Consider the following 21935-nt stretch of genomic DNA (forward strand, 5'->3'; position numbering starts at 1 on the left):
CAACTGATTCTATCTCCACTCCTTCCTTGGTTAGATGGTGGAGCTGAAAATTCCAAGCTTCTAATCAAGGATTGGTGTTTGTGGTGACTAGCTCCAATCCTAAAGCTATCTAGGGACCAACCAAGAGTCACTTCCTTAGAACCAAAGATGCTTCTATTACTCTTATCACTCAGGAAATTCCAAGGGTTTTATGAGCTCTGTGTCAGGAACTGGGGAAAAAGACCTAATTTTTTAAAATTTTATTTTATGATACCACAGCAAGAAACCCCATCTTTGGTTAAGAAGAGTTAAAAGTTAGTACCTGCTTGATAGGAAAAAAAGTATAATATTCAATAGGTTGAATAAGACTTGGTGAAGTGAAAAAAGAGCAAAAGCATGGAAGCCAGTGACACTTGGATAAGTGTAGATGAATTCAGTACTCTAAATAATAAAGCACGTGATGGGAGAAAAAGGGAAGTGCTATGTTAGAGAACTAAGTAGGCAAGAGCCAAGACCTGGGAGATGTTTTATGCCTTGGTATGAAATTTAAACTTAAACTTCAGCCTGTACTCCAGCTTTACATTGCATCAGAATAAGTTGAAAAATATGTAAAAATGCAGATTGACCCAGGAATATGCATGTTTACAAGCATCCACAAGTAACCCTAACACAAGAAATACTGCTTTTAGCACTGAGGAACATAAAAATTTTATGAGAGATGTAAGGTCAGAGTTACACTTTAGAGTGGATTGTTGCAGTTGCCAAGTCCTAGAATTAACATAGGCTCAAACTAAGGCAATTGTGGTTGGGATAGACAGGATGAGATAGATTAGAGAAATACATTAAAAGTAAAGTGATAGGGGCCTGATGATGAGGTGAGATAAAGAGAGAAGACTGGTTAACCCTTAAAGAGTTTGAGCTTGGTTGGTTGAGCAGATGGCAGATGATATTAACAAATATACAAGAAGTAAAGCTTTGGTGGGAAGATGAGTTCAGTTGTGGACCAGCTGAGGTATATAATCCTACGGAATATGTTAGCAAACATGTTCCAGTTAGGCAGTAAGATATCCAAGAAGACCAGTGATGAAAATATTCTAAAGTAATGTTTGTAGGCTCTTGAAGCTCTGACATAGATGACATCACTCAAGGAATGACCATGGAAATAGATACCAAGGACAGAACCCTGAGAGCCCCCATACTTAAGGGTAAAAGTAGAAAAGGAGAATTTGACAAACTGAAAGGAGCAATCAGAAAGCAATTTGTGGAAGACCAGTAGAAAACCGTGTATCAAAAGTTTTAGGAAGAACTGAATGGTCCAATTCTGTCAAATGCAACTGAGAAATTCAATAATAAAAGAAAAGTGTTATGAATTGGTAGTGTGGAAGCCACCTGTGACTGGCTAGAGTAGTTTCAGTAGAGAGGGGACAGAGAAGCCTGATTGAGGTAGGCTGAAAATTGATCAAACAGAAATAGTGAATATAGGCCAGGTGCAGTGGCTTACACCTGTAATCCCAGCACTTTTGGAGGCCAAAGTGGGAGGATTGCTTGAGCCCAGGAGAGTTTGCGACCAGCCCGGGCAACATAGCAAGAACCTGTCTGTCCATCTGTCTCTGTCTTCATACATATACTTAAATATATATTTCTTTATATATATAAAGAAACAGTGAAAATAGAATATTCATTTTCAGAGGAGTTCTCATGAATAGAAGGGGAAAAAGGATTATATCTAGATGGAGGAATGCAAGGTCAAATAAAGATTTTTCTTGTTTTTAAAGTATGCAGTAGACTTGAAAAATGTTTCTGTGCTAAAGGAAATGAACCACAAAGTAATGGTGGGGAAAGAGATAGAAAATAAAAGTGAGACTGGAGATAATTGATAGGAACAGGTCTCAGGGGAGTGCTCTAAAACACTAAATAAGGAGTTAGTCTGGAAGAGAAGAAGTTAGACTGGCTAGGAAGAGAGTTAACTCATCCTTTGTGACTTAAATATTCATTTCCTGTTATAATTTAACCTTACTATACAGGATGACATTCCCATTCTTTACTCCAGGAGAATTTAAAGTATATCCAATGTGCAGTTTTATCAATTTGTCATACCTAGATAAAAATTTCTATTTATATACAGTATAACTTATATTTGAATATTATAATTGTCATGTATATTTAGTTAAGACTAAACTGCTTACCCTGACTGCTACAGAGACTAGCAAAAACCTTTCTGAAATACAATAGGATAATGTGTCTTCTGTTTCTTTTAAAATCCTTTCTTCTTTTTACAGCTGTTAAGCACATAGTGGGCACTCAATAAAATTACAGCTAACATAGGATTTGGAAAATGTGTGAATTACAAAGATATAGCCCAAAATATAAAAGGCACTCATTATTCAGAGTTTAAATTCTTTAAACTTATTAACTCTAAAAATTAATACCAGTTTTTAATAGGTGCCTTTCACTGTACCAAAATCCAACTTGTTACTAGGCATAAGAGGTTTTTTTTTCCTTTTTTCTTTTCTATTTTCTTTCTTTTCATATCAGACAATGTACCGATGTTGTAAATAAGGTAAGGGAGTCACATCTTACACAATAGCATGAAAACCCAGACATCATGCTTTTGAACCACAAAAGGATTCTAGGCATAAGAATATCATTTGGCCATTAAGAAAAAAATTGGGCTGAGTGCATTGGCTCATGCCTGTAATCCCAGCACTTGGGGAAGCTGAGGCGGGCAGATCACCTGAGGTCAGGAGTTCAAAACCAGCCTGGCCAATATGGTGAAACCCTGTCTGTACTAAAAATGCAAAAGTTAGCAAGGTGTGGTGGCAGGCACCTGTAATCCCAGCTGTTTGGGAGGCTGAGGCAGGAGAATTGCTTGAACCCAGGAGGCAGAGGTTGCAGTGAGCTGAGATTGCGCCATTGCACTTCTCGGGGACAAGAGTGTGACTTTGTGTCAAAAAAAAAAAAAAAAATTGGGCTGGGCGTGGTGGCTCATGCCTTTAATAAAAAAACTTTGAGAGGCTGGGGTGAGAGGATTGCTTGAGCCCAGAAGTTCAAGACCAGCCTGAGTAACACAGTGACACCCCGTCTCTACAAAAAAAAAATTTTAAATAAGAAATTGGCTGGGCACAGTGGCTTATACCTGTAATCCCAGCACTTTGGGAGGCTGAGGTGGGCAGATCACCTGAGGTTGGAAGTTTGAGACCAGCCTGACCAACATGGAGAAACCCCGTCTGTACTAAAAATACGTAATTAGCCAGGCATGGTGGCGCACACCTGTAATCCCAGCTACTTGGGAGACTGAGGCAGGAGAATCACTTGAACCCAGGAGCTGAGGTTGCTGTGAGCTAAGATCATGCCATTGCACTCCAGCCTGGGCAACAAGAGCAAAACTCTGCCTTAAAAAAAAAAAAATCGTCGTTGATGATAACTTGGTAGACTTCCAGCTGGAAGCATCTTTAATTAATTAATTAATTAATTTATTTATTTATTTTGAGATGGAGTCTTGCTGTGTCACCCAGGCTAAAGTGCAGTGGCATGATCTTGGCTCATTGAAACCTCTACCTCCCAGGTTCAAGTGATTCTCCTGCCTCAGCCTCCTGAGTAGCAGGGATTATAGGCACCTGCTACCATACCCAGCTAATTTTTGTATTTTTGGTAGAGACAGTGTTTCACCGTGTTGGCCAAACTGGTCTCAAACTCCTGACATTGTGATCCACCTGCCCTGGCCTCCCAAAGTGCTGGGATTACAGGCATGAGTCACTGTGCCTGGCCGGAGCATATTTATTTAAAAGCATGATTGTAAAGTGCCACGTGAGAACAGAATGCTACCTTGAGTATATAATGAGGTGTGGGGAAAAGTCCAGGCTACTGTCTTAAGGCCAGTTACAAATCCTTGGTGATTTCACATTTGTTGGATTCATTTGATGGTAATGATAGTAGGAGAAAGAAATTGTGCACATGAAAAGGGATTTACTAGAGAAAAGCCTGTGAACTTTTGAAAGGTTTTTGGTAAGTGTGCCAAATTGCTTTCTAGAACAGTTGTATTAGTTTACACTTCTATCAGTAATAGCAGTGAGTATGCTCCAGACATCATTTTCCAAATATTAATAATTACATTCTCATTTTAGAAGGAGTTAAAACTGGCATTGTATAGCTATTCAGGTAATAGGACAGCTATGTATCAATGGCTGAAACCAAGTTTTCAGCTGTTGAGTTCTGTAAGCAAATGACTTCCTATATATCTTAAGAAGCAAATAATGCGGTTTTTTTCCTCAATGAAAATGTTTGGAGATGTTTGTTTGTTTGTTTGTTTTTCTCCTTGAAGCCTGTAAAAGTTTGAGTTCATTTTAAAGTTTTAGAGGAATTTTCAAGTTCTGATTTCATCTGCCAAGTATACTTTTCATAATTATTTCAGTTTATTAATAAGGTAATAGGGAAAATAGGCATTACAGATGGCTCACAATTCCCTAACTCCATTTAATATAAGGAATTTAATAAAGGAGTTTTATTTCTCCTTTTCACTGTAAAACTATTCTATTATTCTTTGGTGGCCAACTGACGATAAACTCATAGCTACTATAACTGGGGTTTGGGAAATCTTCAATACTTCATATATGTACAGATGGTTGCAGTGTATCAAATTCTAGTTTCTAGTCTTTGTGTCTTTAAAAAATCTTTAATCATTTAACACTTTGTTATTCTTACATTCCATTTGTGATAACTGGTTACGTGTTTATATTTGAAGACAATCACAATTTAGAATATATAATGGGCACACAGATACTACTCTGTTTCTTTTAGATTTCCTTATACCTATGAAAGATGTTATTTAGAACTCAATATGTTCATTTTACTTTGATATAAATATTTTTCTGAAGACAAATAATTGAGCCATAAATGAATTGTTGTGAGATATGCGTTTGGTCTTTTGGGCTCAAGGCTTAATATTAATAAAAAGACTTCTGAACTGAGCCAGGAATCCTGAGGCCTAGCCCTAATTAGCTTCATAACCATGAGGACATTCACTTATCTTCGTATCTTTATAAAATGTCCTGCACAAAGAATGTTATTTTTATGAAAGTATTACTCAAATATGAGGTAGTATTCTTAGGGAAAAGAAAAAACCGTTTGCCTTTGAGATTTGAGATGGGAGGGAAGTAACTTAATTAAATTCAGCATGTACTACAGAAAAGATGGGACGGTATAAAGCAAGAGTCAGAACTCATTTGCTTACTAAAGCCAGGCAGGCAGCATGAATATATGAATTGGGCCTGTATAAGATTTAGGGAATTGTTGGAGTCTCTGTGTATCTCTTGTCTAAAAATCAGATTAGTTAAAAATATATACCATGAGAGTTATACAGAACAGTTCTACAGGGAGCTTCTAGTTTCAGCCTCTGGTTTAAAGAATAAAATGGGCCCAGTGTGTTAGCTCATACCTATAATCCCAGCACTTTGGGAGGCCAAGACAGGTGGATTGCTGGAGCCCAAGAGTTTGAGACCAGCCTAGGCAACATAGTGAGACCTCGTCTCTACAAAAAAATAGAAAAATTAGCTGGTCTTGGTGGTGCACACCTATCCTAGCTACATGGCAGACTGAGGTGGATCACTTGAGCCTAGGGGAGTCGAGCCTGCAGCTGTGATGTGTCACTGCATTCTGTCCTGAGTGACAGAGTGAGACCCTGTCTGGGGGAAAAAAAAAAAAAAAGAGAGAGAGAGAGAGAGAAAAGGAAAGAAAAGAGAGAAAGAAAGAGAGGAAGAAAGAGAAAGAGAATGAAAGAAGGAAAAGAGAAAGACAGAAAAAGACGCTGGACCAGAAATGAAAGCCCCAAGTCTGCCATTAATTGGCTGGGCAATCTGGGCAGATTACTGCCTCTCTTCCAGTCTCAGTTCCCTCCTCTGTGTGAGGTAAACTAAATCCGTATAACACCCCTTCCAGTTTCTGAGAATTACTTTTTACATTAATAATTAACTTATATTCTTGGTGGCAGCAGACGAATTCACCTGAGTGTGTTTTCTGTCTTCCTGTTTAATCTCCCAGGTAGTTGCTGTGTCTCATATCTGTTGTTAACTCAATAAGGTTAGGACACAGATGAGGAGGCCAAAGAATTTTACGATACTTTGAGGAATTATCTTATTTATTCATCATATTGGCTAGAGAAAGTACTATGGCTCATGCAAAATTTATTAAGGAGAGACTAGGAAGGAGACTATAATGTGTAAAATTCTTTTCCACCTTTTAAAATTCAGGAAGAGAATCTTCTTCTGGCTATATTATTCAGTGTAAATAAATAAATAAAATGCCTCACAAAATCCCAGTCAGGGAGGAGAGTAGTATTAGCTCAATTTTATAGTTTAGAAGTAGGAAGTATCCCAGTGTTTATGCTATAAGTGGGCTGCATTAATAGCAGAATCCTAGACTCCAAGGTGAAACTTAGATTTTATTTAGCCTCTCTAAAGAATTCAACTCACTGCCTATACTCAGAACGCACAAGTGCACTCTCCTTTCATTTCTATATGGCTGTATCTTCTAGGTGTGTCAGTGCCCAGTTCAAGCATCTCTTCTCCACAAAGCCCTCCCTAATCCTTGAGCAGAATGTAACTTCTGTGTACCTTGTAATTATGTTTTACTTCCAGTACTAAACTGAAGGTAACTTTAGAGTGGAGACTACGTTATCCGTCCTGTATACTGGTCAACAGAGTGCCCAACATTTAGTAGGCACTCAATGATGTTTGATGCCCGGCTAGCTAGATGGATAATGGATGGATGGATGGATGATTGGTTGAATGAATGACTAGAAGGCTCTTCATCCTAGCAGGATGTGTACATGGTATCTTGAGTTGTCTTTGCAATTGGTTTGCTCTTATTTTTATTTGAGTTTCATGAACAAATTGTTTTGTAATAATAAATTTTTGAAAACATATTTTATCTTTTTAACATTCCAGTCTCTTTCATCTTTAGGTGTCAAAATTTAGTATGCCCAATATTACATTTGTGGCATTGCTTTCACCAGCTTAATTTTCATGAGCCTTGGCTGGGATTTGGAAACATTGCATCTTGTTTTGTTGATTTTCTGATTGGCTGGAAGCCTCAGATCAATGTCACATGCTGTTAGAGCAGACTTCACAAAGAAAAAGACAGTTGATCTTCTTTGTTTCAGGTGGTCTGTTCTCTCTCAGGTTAGGTTTTGTTTGATTCTGAGAGTATTTATTAATTTTAAGGATGAGTTGTATTTTCTTTCTAATGTCCATTTGTTCACAATAACACCCAGTAGGTATTCAGTTCTTATTGAAATGAATGAGAAAATGAACAGCACATCAGTTGTAACAAAGGTACTACTCTGGTAGAAGATGTTGAAAATGGGAGAGGGTATATGCATGTGTGGAGGCAGGGAGTATATAGGAAATCTGTGTACCTTCTGTTCAGTTTTGCCGTGAACCTAAAGCTGATCTAAAAAATAAAGTTTATTTAAAAAAAAAAAAAAAAGCAGAAGCACTGTAGAGAAGTGGGAATATCATGAGCCTCTGAGTAAGAAAAACCTGTTTAAATACTGATTGTACCTCTTACGCTTATCACTCATCCTAGATAGATTACATGGCCGAGTCTGTGTATATCCGTAATATGGAATGATAATACTTACTTTATATTCAGATTTTCAATATTCTTAGGTTAAATTTATGTAAACATTCTGATTTTTTTGTTTGGAAAATATGGTAGTTATATTTTAGCTCTTGGATTTTTTTACCATGGAATTTTAAAACTGCTTCTGGACATGTTTTTTTTAAAATGTACAGATATGAGATGTGGGGGTAAATCATGAAATTTAGCCATCAATTTGTACAGATTGCATAATTATGACAAATAACACAATGCTGTATTTGTTTTCCTGTGATTGACTTAAGAATATTAATAAATCTTGAGCCAGACTTCTGTTATTCACTTGCTGCTTTGTTTTTCTGCCTATCCATTTTTTATATAGCTCAGAAAATCAAACAATTGAGATCTTGAGTTTCATATTACACCATTAATTTGCTTATTAGTTATAATCATAGCATGTATATTTAGTAGGACACAGCTGGATTTTCTTTCTTTGCACATGCCTTATGCTAGTTCTATGACTAGTAACTCATTATTTAATATGGAATATCTATTATAGTAGAAATCTAGAAGAAATATGAATGCTGAGTAAGGTAGTAAGGGAGATTTGTTGTCTATACTTTTTAAAATCTTTGTTTCTATCTATTTCTCCAATTGTTTTTTTTAAAATCTTCATCCATTGATTTATTTATTCTAAACATATATTTTGAGCATCAACTATGTGTCACACCTGTATTAGGCGGTAAGTATGCATCGATGAATAAAGCAGGCATAATTTCCTCATGAAGCTTTCTTTTTCTATAGTAGTAGTAAAGATAGAATTAAGCATGCAAACAAATTTGGGATTTTTCTCTCTTTTTAATTTTTGTGGGTACATTGTCGGTATATATATTTATGGGGTATGTGAGATTTTTTGATACAGGCATGTAGTATGTAAAAATCACATCATGGAAAATGGGGTATCCCTCCCTCAAGCAGTTATCCTTTGTATTATAATCCAATTATACTCTTGTTCTTTTAAAATGTACAATTACTATTGACTGTAGTCACCCTGTTGTGCTATCTTCCAGACAGGGTCTTGCTCTGTCACCGAGACTGGAGTGCAGTGGCATGATCTTGGCTTACTGCAGCCTTGACCTCCTGGACTAAGGCAATCCTCCCACCTTAGTCTCCCGAGTAGCTGAGACTACAGGCACAAGCTACCATGTCTGGCTAATTTTTAAATTTTTTGTAGAGACAGGATCTATGTTGCCCAGGCTGGTCTTAAACTGCTAGACTCAAGCAATCTGACAAACTCCCAAAGTGCTGGGATTACAGGTGTGAGCCACCCTGCTGAGCCAAATACTAGGTTTTATTCATTCTATTTTTTTTCTTTTTCTTTTGGTACCCATTAACCATACTTACCTCCCCCTTATCCCTCTGCTACTCTTCCTAGCCTCTGGTAACCATCCTTGTCTATCTCCATGAGTTCAATTGTTTTGATTTTTAGATCCGTAAATAAATGAGAATACAAGATGTTTGTCTTCCTGTGCCTGGCTATTTCACTTAAAGTAATGACCTCCAGTTTCATCCATGTTGTTGCAAATGACAGGATCTCATTTTTTAAATGACTGAATCTCCATTGTATATAAGGGCCACATTTTCTTTATCCATTCATCTGTTGATAGACACTAAGGTTGCTTCCAGATCTTGGCTATTGTAGACAGTGCTGCAACAAACATAGGAGTACATATACCTCTTTGATATACTGATTTCTTTTCTTTCAGGTATATACCAAGCAGTGGGATTGCTAGATCATATGGTAGCTCTATTTTTAGTTTTTTGAGGAACCTCCAAACTATTCTCCATAGTGGTTGTATTAATTTACATTCCCATCAACAGTTTACAAGGGTTCCCTTTTCTCCACATCCTTGCCAGCATTCATTATTGTCTGTCTTTTGGATAAAAGCCATTTTATCTGGGGTGAGATGATATCTCATTGTAGTTTTGATTTGCATTTCTCTGATGATCAATGATGTTGAGTACCTTTTCATATGCCTGTTTGCCATTTGTATGTCTTCTTTTGAGAATATTTATTCAAGTCTTTTGCCCATTTTTTAATTGAATTATTAGATTTTTTTTTTTCTATAGAGTTGTTTGGAGCCCCTTATGTATTCTGGTTATTAATCCCTCATCAGATTGGTAGTTTGCAGATATTTTCTTCCATTCTGTGGGTTGTCTCTTCACTTTGTTGATTATTTTCTTTGCTGTGCAAAAGCTTTTTACCTTGATATGATCCCATTTGTCCATTTTTGCTTAGGTTGTCTGTGCTTGTGTCTGTGCTTACTGAAGAAATCTTTGCTCAGTCCAAGATCCTGGAGAGTTCCCCCAGTGTTTTCTTATAGTGGTTGCATAGTTTGAGGTCTTAGATTCAATTCTTTAACAACTTATATTTGATTTTTATATGTGGTGAGAGATAGAGGTCTAATTTTATTCTTCTGCATATAGATATTCATTTTTCAGCACCATTTGTTGAAGAGACTGTCTTTTCCCCAGTGTATGTTCCTGACACCTTTCCTGAAGATGAGTTCATTGTAGATGTGTGGATTTCTTTCTGGGTTCTCTTTTCTGTTCCATTGGTTTGTGTGTCTGTTTTCATGCCAGTACCATGCTGTTTTGGTTACTATTGCTTTGTAGTATAATTTGAAGTCAGGTAATATGATTCCTCCAGTTTTTGTTGTTGTTGTTTTTTACTTAGGATAGCTTTGGCTATTTTGGGTCTTTAATGGTTCCGCATAAATTTTAGGGTTGTTTTTCCTATTTCTGTGAATGTCATTGGTATTTTGATATAAATTACATTGAATCTGTAGATTGCTTTGTGTATGTACTATGAACATTTTCACAGTATTGATTCTTCCAATCCATGAACATGGAATATCTTTCCATTTTTTTGCTGTCTTCTTAAACTTTTTTCATCAGTTGTTTATAATGTTCATTATAAATATATATACAAATTTGTAATTACACATTGTGATACTTCTATGACTGAAATAAACAGGGAGCAGTACGTAGATTGGATGTTAGGCAAGTCCTCCCTTATGGAGTTATACTGAGTGAAGTTTGAAGAATAAGTAAGAGCCAGCCATAGGGTAAAAGGAAAAGAGTCATTTAAACAAAAGGCATATTCAGAACCTCAAGGTGGGAGAGAGTTTGGCATGTTTGAGGAGCTTGAAGGGAGGACAGTGTGGCTGGATCATAATGTAGTGGAGCTGAATGAGGAAACTATAGAGAAGTAGGCAAGGATGAAATCATATGAGGCTTTACCGATTGTAGTGAGAAATTTGAATTTTTTTTCTCCAAGAACTACGGGAATACCACTGAAAGGCTTTCAGCGTGAGAGTGACCATGTTTATACTTTCAAAAGATGGCTTTGGATGCTGTGTGGAAAAGAGACTGTAGGACATAAGGGTCGAAAGAAGGAGGTCAGTAGGGAGGCAACTGCAGGTAAGAGGTGATACTCAGAGATGACAAGAGTTAAATAAATTTAAGACGTATTTTGGATATAGAGCCTGCAGGGCTAGGCTTGAGGCAAAGGGTCAAGGATTACTCCAAATTTCTGATTAGAGCAACTGAGGTGTATGTTTGCATTGTTTTCTGAGATAAAGAATGCTAGTCCTGGACAGGCTTGTGGGGAGAGAATGGAAGTTGAAATGGGTGTATAGTTCTAACATGATAAGTTTCAGATGACTGTGAGACTCTCAGTGGTGATGACACATAGTTGATTATATGAGTTTAGAGTTTACAGAGAGTGATATACAGACAGTCTCCAACTTACCATAGTTTGACTTAATGATTTTGTGACTCTATGATTTTTTTAACTATCAGAATTTAGCCTCCTAAATTGAGAAGCAGCTGCACATTTGGGAGTCATTAGCAAACAGTTGATATTAGAAATCCTGGGACTAATGGGATCACTTGGGGGAGAGTTTATAGGGAGAGAAAAGAGGGCTCAGGACCAACTCAATCTTTTGAAAATCTGCAGTGTTATAATTAACTTAATTTTCTGACCGAGTTAGATGTTATCTAATGGAGGCCTTGCCTAACAGTCACAGAGAATTCTGCATCTCTATGTTTTCACAGCTCATAAAGGCAATTTAATTATTTATAAATTTAATTATTCATAAATAATTAAAGTGTTAGTCTGTTTTAATGCTGCTATAAGATCATACCCAAGACTAGGTAATTGATAAAGAGGTTTAATCAACTCACAATTCAGCATGGCTGGGGAGGCCTCAGGAAATTTACAATCATGGTGGAAGGTGAAGGGGAACCAAAGCATCTTCTTTACCAGGCAGCAGGAAGGAGAAGTGCCAAGCAAAGCAGGGAAGAATCCCTTCTAACACCATCAGATCTCATGAGAACTCACTCACTATCATGAGAACAGCACAGAGGAAACTGCCCATGATTCAATTAAGTCCACTTGGTCTCTCCCTTATGGGGTTATAGGGAGTTAGTTCAAGATGAGATTTGGGTGGGGACACAAAGCCTAACCTTATCAAAATATTTATTTATAAAACAAACCAAATTTATTTTTTAAATTAAACATCTCACTCTGAAACCCACCCACACCCTCCTCATTTTTTTGAGACAGAGTCTTGCTCTGTCACCCAGGCTGGAGTGCAGTGACACAATCTAGGCTTACTGTAACCTCTGCCTCCCAGGCTCAAGCAATCCTCCCACATTGGCCTCTTGAGTAGCTGGGACTACAGGCATGCACCACCATGCTCAGCTAATTTTTGTATTTTCTGTAGAGATGGGATTTACCATGTTGTCCAGGCTAGTCTCAAACTGAGCTCATGTGAGCCACTCGCCTCAGCCTCCCAAAGTGCTGGGATTACAGGCATGAGCTGTTGTGCCCAGCCTGAAAACCCCTTTTAATAAAATATCTTTCTTTAGCCTATTAATAAATTTTCTGGAAACCAATCATTATTTTGAACACTTCCCTGTTAAGGGAAAAAAATGTGGAAAGTGTAGGAAACTGGACCATATAGCAAATTTGCCAAGAACTTTCCCTAGAAGCTTGTTTAAGTAAGTCGATCAGTCACTGATAGTAATTTCTGTACTTGTCTATAACCTCTTCTAAAAACAGAATGGAAAATGGAAGGAAACTTTCTCTTGGATGGGGGTTTTCAATTAATTTAAATTTGCTGTATTCAGTTCCAGTGTCCTATACCAATAGTAAAAGTTGATTGCTGTTTGCCTTGGAAGTTGATGATGCTACAGTTCAACCTTTTTTCTGGATTTGTGGCTTTGTTTTTTGTTTTTCTTGTCTCCATGTTTGTTCTGTGTGTTTCTTTGGAGTTTTTTTTTTTTTTTTTTTGAGATGGAGTCTGGCTCTGTCACCCAGGCTGGAGTGCAGGGGCACAAGCTCGGCTCATTGCAATCTCTGCCTCCCAGGTTCAAGTGATTTTCCTGCCTCAGCCTCCTGAGCAGCTGGGATTTCAGGCGTGTGCCAACATGCCCAGCCAGTTTTTGTATTTTTAGTAGAGATGGGGTTTCACCATGCTGGCTAGGCTGGTCTTGAACTCCTGACCTTAGGTGATCTGCCTGCCTCAGCCTCCCAAAGATTCAAGTGATTCTCATGCCTCAGCCTCCTGAGTAGCTGGGATTACAGGCATGCGCCACTACGCCCAGCTAATTTTTGTGTTTTTAGTGGAGATGGGGTTTCATGATGCTGTCCAGGCTGGTCTTGAATTCCTGGGCTCAAGCGATCCACATGCCTCACCTCCCAAAGTGCTGGAATTACAGGTGTGAGCCACCTGGCCCAAAAAATACTTTTTACACTACCAGGAATATCCACCTATAAGCCCTCCTTCTGTACTCCATATAAACTGTTATGAGACTGCTAGCTTCTCTGCCTTTTTTAAATTTATTTTTTATTTTTGTAGGGGGATTGTCTTTCTATGTTGTTCAGGCTGATCTCAAACTCCTGGCCTGAAGCTGTCTTCCCACCTTGGCCTCCCAAAGTGCTGGGATTATAGGCTTGAACCACCATGCCAGGACTTCTTTGCTTTTTTTTTTTTTTTTTTTTTTTTTTTTTGAGATGGAGTCTCACTCTGTCTCCCAGGCTGGAGTGCAGTGGCGCCATCTCAGCTCACTGCAACCTCTGTCTTCTAGGTTTAAGCAATTCTCCTGCCTCACCCTCCCAAGTAGCTGGGACTACAGGCATGTAGCACCATGCCTGGCTAATTTTTTTGTATTTTTAGTAAGATAGGGTTTCACTATGTTGACTAGGCTGGTCTCAAACTCCTGACCTGAAATGATCTGCCTGCTTTGGCCTCTAAAAGTACTGGGGATTACAGGCATGAGCCACCATACCTGGCCATTCTCTGCCTTCTTTAGTTATTGTTCCTGTAACTACTTAACCTTTTGTAGATATCATTAATCTCTTTTGGGAGGGAGGGAGATTTCTTTCTTTGCTGAGGTAGTATCTAGGAATAGGGATACACACTCTTTTAAATATTACTGTTGTATTTTGTTTCTTGAATGGGAGCCAAGAGTTCATGCTGATGTTATACTGTGCTGTTATGGCCACTGGGTACTAGTAATATTAGTCACCAATTCCATAAGATGCTAAAACAAACTGAAAGCTGTAAACTCAATTTTCAAGAATTGGAGCTGGAGTTAGTCTAAAAACAAATTTATGTTCATGATACAAAAGAAATAATTTTACTCTTTAATAACTTTGAAGACCAGAGAGCTAGCATAATGTCTAATAGACCACTGCTTTAATCATTGTTTTTTTATTTAACAGAATCAATCAGGCTTATTAAAGGATTTGGCTGAAATAAGAGTTCTCTATGTTGTACTAAGGACAGTAACTCATTTCAATATGCTACAATTTAATTACTCACCTGTTGTTGAACATTTGGGCTGATGTATGTAATATAAGAAAAAAATTAGGTAATATTTTTCATATAAATATTTACACACCTCTCTATTTCTTTAAAATTAACTTTGTAATCAACTAATACTAAAGGTAATGAATAGCTTTAAGATTTCTGACACAATATCATATTACTTTCAGAAAAATTTTACCATTTTACACTCCCAACCATTAGTATGTGAGAGTTCCTCTTTCTCTTTTCCTAGCTTTGGAAACATTTATAGTCTCTTATCTTTGCCACTCTGAAAGATGAAAATTGTAGCTTGTTTTATTTTGCATTTTTGATCAATTAAGAAGGGCATGTTTATTTTTCTGATTTATTTTAAAAATCAAATGAATCAGAAAGCACTAATGTAAATAGAACAATATATCTTTATTCCACACTGACATGAAAAGGAATTGCCTACAAATGGTTGCAAGAGAGTATATTTTCAAATTTTGTTGCCTTGAGAGATTAGATGTAAACTTTCAATTCTGCTGTGAATATCTCCATCTCTAACCAGTATTCAGTAGGATGTTAACATTCTGAGTCCAATGTTCCAGAACATAAATTTGCCAGTTCTCTGAAAACACTAGAACACAAATGGAAAATTCAATAGCTCTACTTCAGTGACTCGCTTATAATCCACCAACGGGCAAAATGCAGGCAAGACTGCCAGCTGCTCTGCATCTGCAAACATTTGTGCAGAACTAATTTTAAGAGCAGATGTTGGAAATAAAGGGGGAAAAAAAAAAAAAAACAATTGCAGCCTCCCCTCTGAGAAAGTTAGACCTATCCCGTGACTTCTCAGATGCCCCATAACCCTGTTAGCCAGAGTTTCATTCCTAAAATACCATATTTTGCTTTCTTACTTTCTCATGTGAAAAGTTTTAGAAATGCTTAAGGAAATCTAACAACTTCAAAAAGTCTTAGTACTGCTTCAGTTGGCCCTGTATGATGTTGTCATATACAGAAGATTCTTTGTCTGCAATTAGAGTTTGTTTACTCGTGAAAGATTCCATTCTGACCTTTGGGGTGTGCAGACTTCAGTTGTATCATATCCGTGTAAAAGAAAGCTTGTTTGTTTTGTATTGAGGTGAAAGTTACAGATTATGAAGAGAAAAACTCTAAGAGAAAACTCTTATTTTTTATCAACTAGACAATGAAGTCATGGTAGTTCAGTAGAAATTTGCTAAATCAGTGTCTGAATGATTTCATGTACAGATTTTGGATTTATGATATCAGTATTCCAGGTCTCCAAAGAAGTTCACATAGACCCTGGTAGATGCCTGTGTGACATTTGAGTCAATATCCTCACTCACATGTCAGAGTTTAATTAAATCTGGTTCTTTCTGGGATTTGGTTACTGCTAAAAGGCTAAATAAGTTCTTTTTTTATTATTTGATTTTTAAATTTATTTTTTGTTTACTTTTTTAAACTAGGTAATACATTCACAAAGTTTAAAAGTCAAAACCTTATAAAGGGTATATAGTGAAATCATCCTCTACTTTTGTACACTCGCCATCTAGTTCTCCTCTTCACAAACAATATTAATAGTTTTCTCTTTGTAGAAGCACTATGCATAGACATGCAAACACACACACACATACACACACATTCTTCTCTTTTACACTAATGGTGACATACTATATACAAGATTGCATACCTTGTTTTTTTTTTATCTAGTCTGACTTAGAAATATTTCTATATTAGTACGTCAAAAACTTCCTTGTTTTTATTTCAGATAGTATTCCATTATATAGATATACCTTAATGTAATTAACCAGTCTCCAGGATATCATTACTATAATAAATGCTGCAGTGAGTAACATTGGGAAAATATCATTTAGCATAATTATAATCAATTCCTAGAAACAGACTGCTGGCCCAAAGGGAATAGTTTTATTTTTAGTAGACATAAAGCTAGACACCAGAAGGCATTTTTAATAGATATAAAACCCAAGGTAATATCCTAAAATCAAACCTGAAAAAAATAGTACCGACCAAGTATCCCATGCAAGAAGTCCATGCCTAAGCTCCAGGTTTTTCTCCCAGGTCAATGACTATCATAAACATGTTTTAGTATCTATACCTATTGCCTATGAAGAGAGTTCTGGTTTCAACTGGGTCTATACTCTGTGCAGGGATTGACACAGACTTTGGGCAACCTTCCTGCACTTCATCTTGTTTCTGAGAAAAAGCAGTTGTCAAAAGCAGCTTATCCTTTTCTGCATCAGAAGAACTCTTTTCTTTAGCAATAATCAAGGGGTCTTATTCACAAGGGTCTCTGCTAATCCCTTGCCCTGGGCAGGGTAACTCTTCCCTATGACTTGGCGGTTCCCTGTCTTTCATCTCTTCCTTGATGCTCTCCTATTTTGAGTCTCTAGTCTCTTGCTTTTGTTAGGGCTAAATTCTTGTCCTGAATCCTCCCATTGGCCTAAAGCTTCGGGACCCAAGGTGTTTCTCTTTGGCCTCCATAAAGACACAAAGCATCCCAAGCAAGGGACACTATAAGGGAACAGCCCTGTGTCTATCTCTGGAGCTCTACTTCAAACTTGAGCTTCTACTCACCAGCAAGCTGCTCTTGAAGGTATGATTGGCTTGGATTTTGCGCAACCAACACTCTTGATTGTAGGAGGCATTCCTTGATCACTGAAGTCCTAGATTACTAAGATTCCCCCTTTAACTTTGGAGTTTCTCACCCCAGTGGCTCTTATGACACCTCCCAATTATGGTTTAGTAGGTAAGATCCTTTGTATTGGTCATCTCTCTGGAATCTCTGTCCCTTGAAGCAATTTCTGAGTTCATCTCCAAAATCCTTTTCCTAAGATGGAAACTAGCATAGAGAATTGTTCATTTCTTTGACAAACATCTTTTCTTTAGATACTATCACTCTGTTCTCTGGCTCTGGGACATTGCTATTTTATGGCTAGAACCTTTGGAACACTTCTACTCTCATCCCTTTACTTATTTCCTGACATTGCTCAACCTGTAGTCAGCTCTGAACTACCTCTATTAGCACTCCGTAAAGTCCTACTTTTCTAGGTTATTTTCCATGATGCTGGATGAGAGGGGCTGAAAAGTCTGCCTGTTTTTCTCCCCATCCAGGGGAATGGGGAGGATTCTACAGGCCTAATATTTGACAGGGCTTCTTCTAAAAATTCTCTGGTGGGAACTGAATTTATTTATTTATTTAATTTATTTGGAGATGGAGTCTTGCTCTGTTGTTCAGGCTGCAGTGCGGCGGCATGATCTTAACTCACTGTAACCTCCGCCTCCCGGGTTCAAGCAATTCTCCTGCCTCAGCCTCCCAGTTAGCTGGGACTATAGGCACACGCTGCCATGTTTGGCTAATTTTTTGTATTTTTAGTAGAAATGGGTTTCACCATGTTGTCCAGGTGTGGGTAACCCCCCATATAGGCACCGAGGAATGAAGGCTAAGCAGAACCCTCACACAGTTAGAGCTTGAGGAATATTTCACTTTATAGTGTTACTACTCAGCTATTTCCTTTTATATAATCCTTTACATGATCATGTGTTAGTTTATAGAAATAGGGCTTGAAGAATCCCTTTATATAATCCTCTCTATATAATCATATAATAGTTGATAGTATGAGTGCCTAAAGAATATTTCCCTACATATATACCTATAATTATATCTTAGTTCATAATTGGAGGAATGCCTAGAGTGGACACAGTACAGAGCATGAATTAAGGAATAAGCAGCTTATAATCGGAGGAATGCCTAGAGCAGACACAGTGCAGAGCATGATTTAAGGGAAAAACAGTTATACCAGGACAAGAATCCATGGTCTAGGCGGCAGCGTTCTGTATCGTAAAGATACCCGCTGTATGGCAGGCTTGGGGCAAGAGCCACTCCTCCTGATAAAGGAGTTGTAGGACCTTGCTCCAGTTCTTGTGGACGGCTGCCCTCAGAACCGCAATCTACCTTGGTGACTGTGAACTTTATCAGCTCTTGCTACTGTGCTGCTTGAAAAGCATCTTCCCATAGAACTCATTGGAGCTGCCAGCAGGTGGCGGTAACCTTGACAGCTCTGTCACTGCTATGTGACTTAAAGCATCCTCCTATAAATCTTCTTAGAAGTAGTTTGCCCATAGATAGAAGTATTGCACACTGCACCCTCTTCACTGTGCACGGCCCACCTTCAAGCCTCAGTGACCTAATGGGGGTGGACCCCTTACTGCACACAGCCCTTGCCTTCATGGGAACAGGCCCCTTGCTGAACACTGTCCACCTCCTGGCCTAGGTGACCTAATGGGGATGGACCCCATGTTTTATTGCTCACGACCCCATCACTATCCTTAAAGATGATTTAACTCACTGCCCTGCCCCCTAACCTATACACAATAAATACTCATCCTTCTGGACATTCGGGGCCTCGCCTGACTCTGCTTATAGGTGGTGTGGGCCCCCCGAGCCCAGCTGTGTTTTTTTTGTACTTCTGTGTCCTGTCTCTTTATTTCTCGGATCCTGTGCCTCAGCACAGCATAAGGCTCACCCCACCATCCTGTGGGGCCCTCAGCCCTACATCCAGGCTGGTCTCGAACTCCTGAGTTCAGGCAGTCCACCCGTATTGGCCTCCCAAAGTCCTAGGATTACCAGCATGAGCCACTGCGCCCAGACGGGAACGGAATTTTATGTGAGCACCTTTTCTCCCTCTATTAGGGTTTCCCCCAAGGCACTTGGCAACCTCACTATGGTTTTGGCTACTGAAATGTGGTGACAGGCGTGGGGTGGCTCACTTCTGTAATCCCAGCACCTTGGAAGGTCAAGGCGGGAGGATCATCTGAGGTCAGAAGTTCAAGGCCACCCTGACCACCAGGGTGAAACCGCATTGCTAAAAAGACAAAAAATTAGTGGTGTGGTTGTGCATGCCTGTAATCCCAGATACTTGGAAGGCTAAGACAGGAGAATAGCTTTAACCTAGGAGGTGGAGGTTTCAGTGAGCCAAGATCATGCCATTGCACTCCAGCCTGGGCAACAAGAGCAAAACTCCATCTAAAAAAAAAAAAGAAAAGGAAATGTGGGTGACTGAGAAGAAAGGCGGACTCGGAAAAAATCTGTAATTGGGCTTCTCACATCTTTAACAATTTTATGGATTCAGGGATTTTTAGGAATAGGTACTACCTCTGCTGTATCCAAAATTGACTATGAGTTTTTAGTACGTGTCAAGGGTTTAGGTCAGGGAAGAAGAGCCCTAGAGAATTATTCAGGTGATGTTCTCCTTAGATAGTTTTACTCATTAGTATAACTATTTATCCAAGGAATAGGGAATGAATCTCTTTGAAATATTATACCTGAGGTTTACAAGCTTTCACTTAGCTCCTTCTAAGCAGCTTCTCCATCATAGTGCATAGTTAGAATACAAAAATGACCTTGCTACAGTGTGAGGACATCTTGTGGTCAGAATGCTATATATGAAATTAATTACAAATATAAGGCCATCAGTCACTTTACCCCCAGTTCAGCCTGGTAGTCCTTAACTAGGTATCTCTAGCCTTCCTTGATATCAATCTAAGTTCCTCCTCTAATACTAGAGCTAAATCCTTGAGCTCTCTTATTTATTAAAGAAGGAATAGAGCTCTTTACTTGTGAGGAAATAGGCTCTTTCCATAATCATCTAACTGGTAATGTCTCACAGTTCTAAGTAACAGTGATCCTTCTGCACTTGTCTTTCTTTCCTGGCATACATGCCCAGACAAATGTTCAAGGGAGGCTTTTCTCTCCTTTCTTACTCAATGTCTTCTTTTCTTCAAATGCCTTTCTGAAGTTCCTTAGTTTCTCTAAAATAGCTGCCTTTTTGCTGTTCAAACCTTCATTCTGTAAAGAAATACAGAACTCTACCTTTTTGCACACATACAGTGATCATATTACATGATATACACATTAGCATCTCTAAAACCTAATTGACTTTCGTAGCCCAGGTCCCAAATCAAGCTACACAGACTTTTTTTGTTAAGTGTTTGTATGGCAGGCGCTGGGGGAAGTTGGTGGTTGTGTTTAAACCACAGATAGCTCTCATATATTAGTCTGAAAAGGGAAATAAAAAACTAGAAGGCTGCAGTTTTTAAGATTGTAAAAATAATATGTAAGGTGATTTCCAAGTGAATTGAGGTCAAAAGAATTGCATGTTTTTAGCACACAAAGAGTTAACCTTGCAATATCTCCTTGGTTTGCTAGCCTGCTGTCACCTCATGAAGTTGACAGGTCTGATCTTTTAAAAACTACACAGGGCTGGATGTGGTGGCTCATGTCTGTAATCCCAGCACTTTGGGAGGCGGCAGGAAGATCACTTGAGCCAATGAGTTTGAAAGCAGCCTGGGCAATAGGGAGACCCCATTTCTACAAAAATAAAAATAAAAATAAAAAAGATTAGCTGGGCATGGTGGCACATGGCCTATAGTTTCAGCTACTCAGGAGACTGAGGTGGAAGGATTGTGTGAGCCCTGGAGGTGGAGGTTGCAGTGAGCCAATATGGCACCACTGCACTCCATCCTGGGCAACAGAGCAAGACCCTGTCTCTAAAATAACTAACTAACTAACTAACTAAATAAATAAATAAATAAATAAATAAAACTCCTACACAGAACAGGAGGGAAATAAGCAGCTAACATGTTAATAGCAGAAGCCTAATCCAAAATGGAAAATAATAGAATATTTTGTTTGCCTAAGCAGAGACAAACCAGCCTCTTTATGGATTACATTTCAATTCTCCTCAGCCACTTAATTAGCAGCCGGACACATAACTCCAAGAGTTTTCTTTTGTGTCTCAAGATTCCAGTTCTAGAAGTTCTGAGATGCTATTGCCATTTTTTGCTCATTGTTCTTTTCATGGGTTTTCAGACAGGATTGAACATCTACCACTGGCTCCTTGGCTTTTCCCTGTCTTTATTAACTTGTTTATTAACTTGTTTTTTTCTTATTTTATGGATGATTATTTTTCAGAATCTGTCATAACTTATTGTGCATTTTTCACTGTATAGGTGTTTATCAAATACAAGTAGCAGCCCTCTATGTAAACTTAATAACCTGTACCTATGAATGACTGCTTTTGCATCTCACTAGAGATAACCCCACTTGCCTTTTGTTAGTTTTGCTGTAGTTGCTAGTTTAGGAATCCAAGCATTAGTTAGGAATGTTTCTGTGAGAAAACATTCAATATCTACATATAAATTTCTGAATGATTTTTGTACTGCTAGTTTCCAATTAATTGATTTTTCTACACTAGTTTCAAATTCTTCCAACATAGTCTCCTTTGCTTGCTTGCTCGCTTTCCCTTCCCTCCTTCCTTCCTTCCTTCCTTCCTTTCTTCCTTCCCCCTCCCCCCTTCTCTCTCTCTCTCTCTCTCTCTCTCTCTCTCTCTCTCTGTCTCTCTCTCTCTTTTCTTTTTTCTGAGACAGAGTTTTACTCTGCCACCTAGGCTGGAGTATAGTGGC

General features: G+C 38.3%; 1 protein-coding gene and 1 non-coding gene across 4 annotated transcripts in view; one reads left to right on the forward strand and one right to left on the reverse strand.

The window, feature by feature from the left end:
• SSH2 (slingshot protein phosphatase 2) overlaps positions 1–21935 on the forward strand; it is a 295182-nt gene that overhangs the window by 41813 nt on the left and 231434 nt on the right. The window lies entirely within an intron of this gene.
• Positions 2509–2607, reverse strand: LOC120367061 (small nucleolar RNA U13). The gene has a single exon (XR_005581560.1). It is a non-coding gene; the product is annotated as a small nucleolar RNA U13 (small nucleolar RNA).

The sequence above is a fragment of the Saimiri boliviensis genome, chromosome 17, assembly GCF_048565385.1.
Source record: "Saimiri boliviensis isolate mSaiBol1 chromosome 17, mSaiBol1.pri, whole genome shotgun sequence".
In the NCBI taxonomy this organism is placed as follows: domain Eukaryota; kingdom Metazoa; phylum Chordata; class Mammalia; order Primates; family Cebidae; genus Saimiri; species Saimiri boliviensis.